Genomic DNA, 11,498 nt, shown 5'->3' with positions numbered 1-11,498 from the left:
TTTAATAATTTATTTTTCAAAATTAGATACTGTTGAAAAGGAGGGGAATAAAACTGCTGTAACTTGAATACGCCCTCTACACACTGCACTTTTCTAGAATGAGCAGACAAAAAATCACCATTCTTACAATAGAACAGTTGCAATGGTCATCCACATAAATGAGAAGGATTGTTGCCTTATTTGTGACACTCACAGATCACATTATTGCACAGCGTCTTGGTCACTTGTGTGCAAGAAAGATGAACTGGCAATATGGTGAGCTTTTGAAAGGAGACTGAGAAGCACGTCTGTGATTTGTCTTTCCCTGCCTAAGTACACAGAGATGTAGGAAATGTATGTATTTAGGTGAGAACTTAGAAGAGAGGTAGGCTTTCCAATACTAAAGGCAGTGTTTGCAATAGGATTAACTGGCCACAGTAAAAATTTAGGCTGGAAATCTAAATTGTCTTGAGGGTAAGAACTGTTACGTCCTGAAGTGATCTTTCAGTGGGACGTAAGGGAGACAGCCTGACTGCTTGCACCTTGCAGCCTTTAGTACTGGGGGCTGAACTCAGTGGTCTAAGAAGATATTTTCAGTTCTTTTTACCTGAGCAAAGTCACCTGTATTTCTGTATGTCTGCTTTTGTACGTACGTACGTTGGGGAGTGAGCAAAGCACCCAAAGGATTTTAATGTATTTTATTTATTGATTTAAAAAATGAAATATTAAACTTTCTTAGTGAAGCTTGCTTCTAGCTTCGCAAGAGAAAAACTTTTTAAGAATTATGAAACATGTTAGGATGCTGTTTGTCACACCATTACTTTTTTTTTCCCTGTTCACTACTGGTACTGTCGTTCTTCTTTTTGGTAATAGCTGAAGGAGAGAACCCAGGAGCTGCAAGAAGCTGCTGCTTCCAGATGCCCAAGTGCTCTAAAATCCCATCAACTCTTTGGCTCTATACTAAGTAGCAGCTGCTGGCTCCTCCTCAGCTCAGAACTGAGTCCCTCCTTCTTCATAACTGGCTTCAAATCACTTTTACAGCTGGATTTTGATGAGATTATTCTGAAGTAGGAGCTAAGACACATTGCTAGCTGCCAGCTTGTCCATACGAAATGCTGGTCTCACTTCAGTTGTTTGAGAAGAAACGATTTATAGAAGCAGATTTGTTCTGAAGCTTCAGTATTTGTTCTGCTTCAGAACAGAAGCAGAACTGAAGCTTCAGTATAGAAGCAGAACAAATCTGCAGGTAAGAAATCTGAAGCAGGTAACTGAGAGGCACCTCTTTCAACTACTGTGTCACTCATTTGCTGTGAGGACAGTGGATTTTGTCTTCAAGTCCTTCAATCCCTACCCTAACTTCAGTTAATGGTAATTGAAGAAAAAACTTAGCTGCCTTTATTACAGTAGAATTTCATATGCAGCTTGATATATAAAGGCATTTACTTTTTATTTAAAAACAGACAAAAAAAGTATTCTGGTCTCTATGATGGTTTACAATTTAAAAATGTATTAATGAGAGAAGTTTAATTTAAATTGCACAGAGGGTGAAAGTTAATTAAATGTGACTGTGTATTGTATGTTTATATTTTATATATATCACATAGTATTAGTTCTGGAGCAATGCTTGCCAAGTCAAGTCTTTGTAACCATACCATAGAAGGCAAAATGAGCACATAACCATCCCAGAAGAGCTGGGTGTTGCTTGCATGTGTAATTTGGATGTTCATGGCTACGTGAAGATCAGAGACCATTGCTCTAGAATGAGGAAAATTAGCACCAGCACTTGTGTACCAAACTGAGCCCTGCTGACTGTGTCAGTATTTTTTTTATTGAGACATACTTCAGGTGGAAGTCTAATTTTAATAAATCCATAGTTTCTAGGAGCTGTTTTTGAAAATGATGATCTTTGTGCAAAAGGACTGATGTGGCAAACAGTGTCACAGTCACTCCATCCAGTTGCTCAGGCACTTAGTCCATCCCCTGCAACAGACACCAGTGAGTACTGTTTGCTGCATCGCACTGCTTTTGCTACACTTTAATCAGATAGCATTAATCATCTGATCCTCCACGTTAGGAGGTTTCCTAACTCTAAAAGAAATATCGTAGTGCTGTTGAATATATGCAACCTGCACTTGAGACTTTCTAAGTGTGTAACTTTATTTTACCGAAGTCACAGTGGAAATTTTTCATGGCAAAAAGGGAGGAGATCCCTGAACTCCTTCCTGAAGAATGAAGTGCCAACATGAGAGTCATACACTTTCTTTGTATAGGCAGAGAATATTCAATGCCCATCGTAGACTTTGAATGTGGGTACTCTGGGTTATGCTTTACCAACCCCATCCCCAGGAATCACACTGATTCTGAAGTACTGCAGTGCGAATATATGGTTCCACCAGTCTGTTGTCTCCTTTCTCCTGTCAGAACAGCACTGCAGTACTGGAGGTGGGGAGGGGGAAGGTCCTCTCTGCAAAGAAGCTGCTCGCTATTTTGTTTCGCTTGGAGTTTATTGACTGAATTATACAACCAAAGTGATTTTGATCCTGAGTTTATCACGTTAATTTTGCCGTGTGAAACCAGGATACAGTGTCTTTACTCCTGCAAAATACGTCATAGGAATCCTCTTTCTTGCTGCTGTATATTGCCACTGCTGAGAGGAGCGTATCACCAGCTTACGTTCTGTAACTGTGTAATTCATATCCAGCCAAAGAACTGTACTCTAACACCTTACATTTCCATGTTTCTTGTGTTTCCAGCATTAAATCAAGAAATAAACCAGATGAAGGTAAACTGAGTGTATAGCTGATGGTACTTTTGAGTGTGTGAACCTATTATCTTATAGGTCAATTTTATGTGTTGTAGCAATAGTGTAACATTGAGAACTGGATAATATAAATAAAATAATATCAATAAATGTCTTGGATTCTTTCTTTCGATTTTGTAACTTTGCTACTGAAAGCTATTGCAGGAATCCAGAGCCGTGGTGATTCTTTCAGTCTTCACGGGAGAATGAGGTTAAGCTTCCATCAAATGTATGTGCAGTGTTGTGGCACTACAGCAGACCAAATTGAACACCTTACTAACAGAGGAGTTCTGCTGTTCGTTGTTATAAAATACAACTCTGAATTTAAAGGAAGAACCCATATTCAGAATGGAGAGTGAGAATCGTTCAGACACGTCATTGAGAATCTTGGAAGTGGGCAGAGGGGGCTGAAACTGTTTGTTTTCAGAATGTTTCCCTCCGTGTCGGACCTTGTCGGTGAGGTGGCTTACACGGCACATCGCGCTGTGAGGTGAGCGCTTGCATCACACAATGAAAGATGATCTGGTCCTTCAGGAGCGACATTCAGGTTGAAACGTGAGACTTCCTGGAGCAGCAGGCTTAAGCAATCTCTTAGCAAACAGCATCACAGCCCAAATTGGGCCGGAAAGGAGGGATCTGAGAGGAGATCCGTGCCTCCCGAGAGAAGAGCAGCAAGTTAGAGCCGAGGGTTGCTTGGAGGTTCCTGTGTTCCGCGTCTGCATCACAATAGGCAGGTGTGCCTTGCCTCCTTCCCAGCCCCCACTCGAGATAAGTGTGTTGACGCATTGAGGAGCTGTGGGTGGTGTCGGATTCCTGCTGGCACTGAAATTTCAAACGAAGCAGCAGGCTGTGGGCTAACTATGGCCAGCGCCGGCTGAGAATATCCATAGGCTTCTGCGTTCTGTGCACAGACGAACAAGCGATGAAGCGAGGGAGTAAGCTGGGTGCCACCTGCTTCCTGGTGATGGCCGGTGTTCTGTTCAGGACTACAGAGACCACTGCCGAGCGCGCCTTCGTCACTTTGCTCTACTTCAACAGCACCAGCAACAGGTCTGTGTCCGAGCAGTGCGAATGCGGCCTGTACGGGTTAAACTCTCCTCTGCTCAGCGCTCAGGGCTTCGTGGCCATTCCCAAAGCCGCCAGTCTTCAAGCCTGCGACTGGAACACCCAGTTCACCGTCACGGAACCGCCGTGGATCGCGCTGATTGAAAGAGGCAATTGCACTTTTGCTGAGAAGATCAAGGTGGCAGCCAGGAGGGGTGCGACGGCAGCTGTGATCTACAACGCGCCGGCCAAGCGCAGTTACCCCATCCCCATGTCCCATATCGGTGAGTGTTGTGCGCAGCGCTGGGACCCGATACTGCCGTTATCTTTGGTCCCGCACAACCGGGCCGTAGGGAGGCATTTGTGCTCATGATTGATGGTTGCTTTAAACGAGGTACTTGAAGGGAGAAAGAAAAAGCATTATGAAATTTGAGTCTCAACTTCGGTATTAAGAAATACCCTGCTGTTGTGTTCGGTGCAGCCAGATGGGTGAGTGTCTGAGGTTAGAACCATTTGCTGCTTTTACAGCAAGTGTGCTTTGGAGATGGTAGCATACATTTCCAAGGCTGGAGGATACACGTGAGCCCACAAGTGCCTGCAGCACAGGTATGTGCTTTGCAGATTGCAAGCCGGATCTTGCATTTGAGGTTCTTTTCCAAATTTTTGTAATCCTTTCCGAACAGCTGCTGATCTCAGCCTCTCCTGTGATCCCTGACCAAAGTTTAGACAAAAAGATTCTAATCACCCCCTCTGGCTCCGATAGCTGTGAATCTGTGGTGGCAGAAGTCGGCTGTGATCTGGTATTGCTTGGCTCTTACTCCTGTGTGCGTTTCTCCAGGTGAGCCTAGCAAAATGATTTATTAAACATTTATTAAAATGTTTCAGTGCGCAGCACAGCTGGACGCAGCTATTTCTCTGAAACGCACTGTGGTGGTGCTGTGCCAAGAATCCTTTGGTTGAGGCCTTCCTTGTGTGGTCTTAGGAGCAAAACGAGGAAGTTTTAATGCCAGTGTGGGCCAGCACGCTGCCGACCACCTTCCTGGTGCTGCTTCAGCAGAATTACAGGTACAGACCCAAAGCTGTGTGGTTTGCAGGAGCACTGCGGGCTGGTTATGAGCCCAGCCACATCCAGTGCTGCAGTCTCAACTCCTGGAAAACGCATCCTGAATGAGGTGTTGCACAACGCGTGCACTGAGTGGCATGCAAAGCACAGTGCTTTGTTGTAAACCACAGCTGCAGCTGCTCTCATAGTACAGTGGAGCCAGTGTTTGCAAAGCGCATTACTGGAAGTATGTGGCTAATAACCTCAAGCTTTGTTTTAACTGTGGAAAGCTGTTTAGGCTTCAGTGGCCAGCATGAGAAGATTCACGTTACCTCGATTTCTTGGTTTGTGGAGCTTGTCAGCTCACACAAGCTGACAAGGTCAGGGAAAATATACCCCCTTCGGTAGGTAGCACTAGGTTTCGTGGCACAGAAAGTTAATACGTGAGCCCAGGGTTCACATGTGCTAAATACAGTGAGGGTAACTGATCTCAGTGAGAGGAGTTCTTGACGTAGTCTAGTCAGTGGAGGAGAAGCATCGTGCCCTGTGTCTGTTTCCTTCGTGCAGAGCTGAGCTGTACTGTTTGTATGGAGCAGAAAATGCCTGGGGAAGGAGTAACCACTGCAGTGCAGCACTTGGAACAAGAGTGTGGTTGGAGATGATTTCTCCATTTGTATTACAATTGCTCACAGAGGTGAGAAAGGAAATCATAAAATCACCAAGGTTGGAAAAGACCTCCAAGATCATCCAGTCCAATCATCCACCTACCACCAGTATTTCCCACTAAACCATGCCCCTAGTTGATCCGAAAGGTCCCTTCCAACCCAAACCATTCTATGATTCTATACACAGCTGTTCAGCACAGTACACGGGTGGAACTGGCCAGCGATGGCCTCACTGTGGAGCCAGGTCTGCAGGGATGTGGGGACAACACCCGTGTTCCGCTTGGCTTGGGAGAAGAGCTGCCGCCTCGGCAGTGAGTTTGCCCTGCTGCCACCCGCACTCTGTGTGCTCCTGCTCCAATGGCAGCGCTGGGGTTAGCAGCCAGCACTCACCTGGGCCAGCCCCAAGAACCGGCCGTATCCGTAACTGAACATAGGCAGCTTGGATGTCTGTAGGAACTCTGTCCCCCAGCTTATACATCAGGCCTTGGCCTTGCCTCGCCTTCCTCCGTCCTGCTGACTCCAGCACAAAATCAGTAGAGCTTGCTAGCCAGCCTTGTTTTCTGTTATAACAGAAGTGCATTTCACATTGTAAAACTCCTGCTGAGTCACAGGGCAATGGAACAGTCTGTTCTGGTCAAAATGCAGGTGTCTGGGAGGTGCGGGTGGCTTAGAGGTGTTGGGAAGGGACAAACGGAGAAAAGCTCCATTCTTGGTTCCTCCCTCATCCTTTCCAGCAATTCCTTCTGTCTGTTATCAGGCTGATGTTTTGGTTTACCTTTACACATGCAGACATAAAGCTACTACAGTACTGGTTTCATCTTTTCTATGAAATATGTCTTGAGGTCAAGATGTCGGTAGCATCTTTCCCGTTCCCTTGCTGATGATATGAAATGGGGATGGGGAGACACTCCCGTTTTATCCGAAAGATTTGTCTGTCAGTATTTTTGTCTTACTGGCATGACGTTGGACTGAGTCAGCGCTACAGAGGCAAAGCTTTTGCTGAAAAAGAAAAACGACTCTTAAATACTTTCAGCACTTGTATAGAAAGGTGATGGCATTGGTAACACACTTCCACTGCAGGTCCTCCCACACCATTTCCACCCATGGCATTTTGGTGCTCCCTTTTTAATACTGAATACTAGAGCAGAGCAGCGCTCTGTCACCCAACAGCCAGGTTGTTGGTCTCTCTCTGCCTTCCAGCAGTGCTGGTGCGGGCCGGTAGAGGGCTGCGTGGCCTCATAACAGTTAGTATTTCCCCCCTCCATCTACAGGAGGTCAGTAGGAGATAGGAGTACAGACGAAAAAAGACTTAAAACATCATTACCGCTGACATTCTTATGCTGCTCCCATATAGCAGCTAAGCTACAATATCAAGTGTGTTCTGAAGGGTTTTCTGCACAGGCTCTGCTACGACCCGGTCAATCTTTCACCTGGAGGTTAACAAACACCTCCAGGACGTGAAGAGCATCATTGTGGCAGAACTGCTGTGTAACAGCACCAAGTAGGTTCCTCAGCTTGTTCGTAATTACCAGATGTAACTGGTGATCCTGAGGATAACTGGGAGTAGTTGTGGACCTGTGCTTTCTTCCATCTTCTTTCAGGATATTCTGTAGACTCAAAGTTAGCTTCACTTATACCAGAAGGACCCCGAGGGAGGATCTGACTACCTGTTGATGCAATGCCTACCATAAACTTTTAGCTTTTCCTTTGAAAGCTGCTATGGAATCTTGCTCAAATCCCCCACCTTAATTCTCTGAAACATCACTGGTTATCTGAACTTCAGAGTGATTTCTGTTTTTACAACACATTTTCAGTGGTTCTCAGTTTACTATGGAAAATGCCGAGTACTGAGCCCTGAACTGCTACAGATGCCCACATGGAGCAGATGCCAGGAACTTCCCTTTTTTCCAAGCTCTTCTGAAGTAAGCAGCTCTACTACCAGCAGTCCAAATGCCTCCACGCAGTCAGGAGTTTCATAATGTAGACTCAATCCCCCCACTTATTGCTGGGGAAATGGTCCCCACGACTCCCCGCAGTGTGGGCAGAGGCAGCAGAAGCGCCCATTCCATCACCAGCTGAAGCAGGTGATGCAAGAAAATGTTTATCGGGGCAGCCACTCTTTATCAGCTGCAAAACTGAACGGTGGAAGCCTGGCAGTCACCGCCCTTGGGGGCACTGCAGGGAGTAGTGGTGAGAGTCAGCTCCTTGTACCTCATCCCCAGGGTGGAGGCACAGTGGAAACACCTTGGATCAATACAAGCCAACGTGGCTGCAGAGTGCCTGAGCGAGGAGCTGGGCATCGCTGTCTAAGGGGAAGTGGCACAAGGCAGGTTTAGCGTAAGTTCTGATCATTTCTAAGTTTCCTGTGGTCTGTGGCTTTGCACGGGCTCAGGACAAGACCCAGAGCCTGGAATCCAGTGAGACCTCAGCATTTCACACATTTCACCATGCTGTGGGATGGTGAAGTCCAGAGATGGAGTCCTTTTTCCCCAGGTGCTGAGTGATGCTGACTCACCCCAGGGGAAAGCTGGGCTTTGTTCCTTTTATTAGCTGAAGTGACTCAAATCTCTTTTCCTGCTTCCTTGAAGACCCTTGGGCTCTGGGCCACGCTGGCATGCAGTGCTCCTCTTTCTGCCAGTGGCACTGCAGGGAAACAGGGCCAATTGCGCTCACCTGGGTTGGAGCATGCAAGTGGTTTTGTTCTCTGTGTCCATGTTCCCCCCCCGACTCCACACAGGTGACTTTTCCCCCTCCCCATCCCTATCATTTCACCTCTGTTCCCAGAACAAGCTGAGGAGCCCATTTTGCTTCCGTGTTCCTTGAAACAATAAGCCTCATGTTCTCACAAGTGGGCCCCTTCCTGGGCAAGGGCAATAAGGTGCCAGTCATCCAAAGGGCATCTTGGGTTTCAGCCCTCCCTGAGGGCCTGGCTGGGCCTTCTATCCTCCCATCAGCTGCTGGCGTTAGCAACCTGCTGGGAAACTTCCCCTTGGGTTCCCAGGTGTTCCCTTCCATTTGGCTGAGGTTGGCTGTCAGCACAGACAAGCAGGGAGGAGGTGGGGGCAGAGGAGGGATGAGCACAGAAAGGGAAACGGGCAGCCTGCCCATGTCCCTCTGGATGGCATCACTTCCTTCTGTCACAGCTGCACCGCTCAGCTCGCTGTCATCTGCAATTTGCTGAGGGTGCACTTGATCCCATCACTATGTCACTGATAAGGGCGTTAGAGCACCAGCCCCAAGAAGGACCCCTGAGGGACACCGCTTGTCACCGGCCCCCACCTGGGCATAGAGCCTTGACCACAGCCCTCTGGCTGTGACCTTTCAACCAATTCCTTATCAATTGAATAGTCTACCTCCAATTTAGAGATAAGGATGTGAGGCAGGTCTGTGCCAAAGGCTTCCCACATGTTCAGGTAGGTGACATCAGCTGCCTTTCCTTCATCCATCGATGCCGTCACTCCATTGCAGGCCACAGACAGGTCAGACACGCTGTGCCCTTGGTGAAGCCATGCTGTCTGTCTCAGATCACCCACTCATCCCTCATGCGCCTTAACGTCTCTTCCACGAGGATCTGCTCTGTGATCTTCCCAGGCACAGAGGTGAGGTTCACCCATCCTTCCCAGGTCTTCCTTTCTCTCTTCCCTAAAAATTGGAGTGGTGCTCCTGGGGGCCTCACCTGACGGCCACAACATTTCAAACATGAAGGAGAGCCGCCTGGCAACCACATCAGCCAGCTCCCCCAGGACCCTGGGATGCAAGGGAGTGATAAAGCGCATCAATTTTTTCAGGTTTCTATTACTACCTCATTTTAAAATTAAGCTGAAGGTGTTTCTGGAAGTGTTTCAGACTGCAGGGCCCATCACTTGTAGAGCCTCTTTTTAGTGTAAATCTGCTGCTGCTTTTGATGTGACTGTCCAGCCAGGTAGCTAGAGGCACAAAAGTGGCAATGTGCAGGAAAATTCTGAAGTACAAACATAATTTGTACATAATGGTAACATAAATTATTCTGAAATGCATTTCCTTACACAGTTATGAATACGACCCATATCATGTCTTCATAGAATCGTAGAATCACTTGTTGTCTTGCCAGTTCTGCATTTCTTGAATGCTTTTGTTGTTGCTGTTACAGTTCCTCAGAGGAGTCCTAGAAGCTTTGCTTGTTCAAGACTCCTTGTAGTCACCTGTCTGGAATGCCTTTGTCTTCACTTTAATGCTCTTGCATCTCGCAGGCCTTGCTTATTTTTAGTTATCAGTCAACTTTCTTTGATATGAAAGGTGAAAAACATAACTTTATGGAATCACAAGTTTCTTGGATGGGAGGAAGTCTGTACATGAACTTCTTTTGCTGTGTGAGAATCTATTCCCTGTGCACCCTCAGCCCTGTGGATGGTGTTCTACCCTCGGTCCCTGGGCTAGTTGAGGGCACAAATAGCACTGTCACTACAATTGGGTCCACTGTGCAAGAACTAATGAAAAACAGCAGTTGGTTCCCTGGTGAAACTTGGCTGGAGCTGGCAACTTCTGTGTGTCTTGCTACAAGAACCACCACAGATCCTCCTGGGAGCTCCAGAAGCTCTCAGGTACAAGCAGGGAGAGTTCCAGCACTTGTGCCCCGTCCAGCCTGAGCCTTCCCTCTGGAAATGGCCAAAGGGCCACACACTCCATTGCTACACCTCTATTTTGCTTTAAGCTGGCTGGCTTTACCCACATGCTCACCTGTTCTGGAGCCACTCACCAGCCCAAGCTGCTCCATTGCTGGCTGTGAGCTGGACAACGTCTGCTGCCTTCAGATTGTGATTCAACACAGCATTCATTCCATGCCATTGAGTCCCGGGTTACATTTTGGGGATTTTCTTTTCCCATTTTTGTAGGTGCTCCTTCTTTTCCCTTGGTTATTCAGTGAAGGCCCAGAGATGCTTTCAGGTCCATATGGAGCACATGGAGGGTCCAGTACCGACTGCTGTAACACCTCCCCAGAGGAGATTACTTTTGTCCTTGTAAGCTTTATTCCAAAGACAGAGATTGAGAGCTGGCTGTTTGAATGGGAAGCAAACACAGTTGTGAAGGACATGAACATACAAGTCTTTCATCAGCAAGTTGCCCTGAATGATCCCTCTTGACTTTAAAAGCTGTATTTTGCATAAGCTTTTTTTTTTTCTAGCCTTGGAAAAAAAGATGCTTAAATATTTACTCAAATAAGATAAAACCCCAGGTGATAAAAGAGCCCATACCTATAGAAGTCAATGACAGCATTGCCAAGATTTCTCTCTATCTGAAAGTTCTGTCCTACTTTTTGAGCTTCTCAGAGCCTCCTCAAGCAGCCGTGAAAAAGATGACCAGGAAAATTTTGCAGCCTAAGTTTTTAAATAACAAAAATCTTTTCAGGTCACCAATGAGCAGGGCAGTTATTGATCAGCAGCCAAGGGCTGGAGCAGAAGCTGTGTCCCAGCAGAGCTGCTGCAATGCCCCATGGCTGCTCCCTGCGCCCTGCCCGCTGCACTTGTGCCCACAAGCACGAAGCTGCAGCTCCACGCCTGCCCTGCTGTCCCGTGGCTGCAGCCCTGCTGCAGGCTGCACTGTGTGGACGTACAGGGCTGTGGCTGGGCCAAGGCCTTGCATTCAGAACCCCCCAGACTACAGAAAGCTTTGATTCCTAGCGAGATTCTGGTTGCGTTTGGTCCGATTCTGTCTTGGTGACAATGGCAGAGCTGAGCAGCCTCGAAGCTCTGAGTGGTTTGGATGCTGTCCATCTTACAGACTGTGATTAAGTTGTTCCCCGCACCTATATGGAGCAGGTTTCAAAACAAAAACATCTCTGATTACCTACAGATAGATGTCTTATTGCAGCCAGAGATGTTACCGCTGCAGCAAGTTTTCTGCTTACACGTGGAATGAAGAAAGCTGCGACAAAAGGCTCTGCTCAGTGAACTCTGTTGCATTTATTTAGCAATATTGATCTTTAGCAAAC

This window comes from Tetrao urogallus (genome assembly GCF_951394365.1).
Source record: "Tetrao urogallus genome assembly, chromosome: 13".
Taxonomy (NCBI): Eukaryota; Metazoa; Chordata; class Aves; order Galliformes; family Phasianidae; genus Tetrao; species Tetrao urogallus.
The sequence above is the reverse complement of the archived record's forward strand: the minus strand, read 5'-3'. Positions refer to the sequence as shown.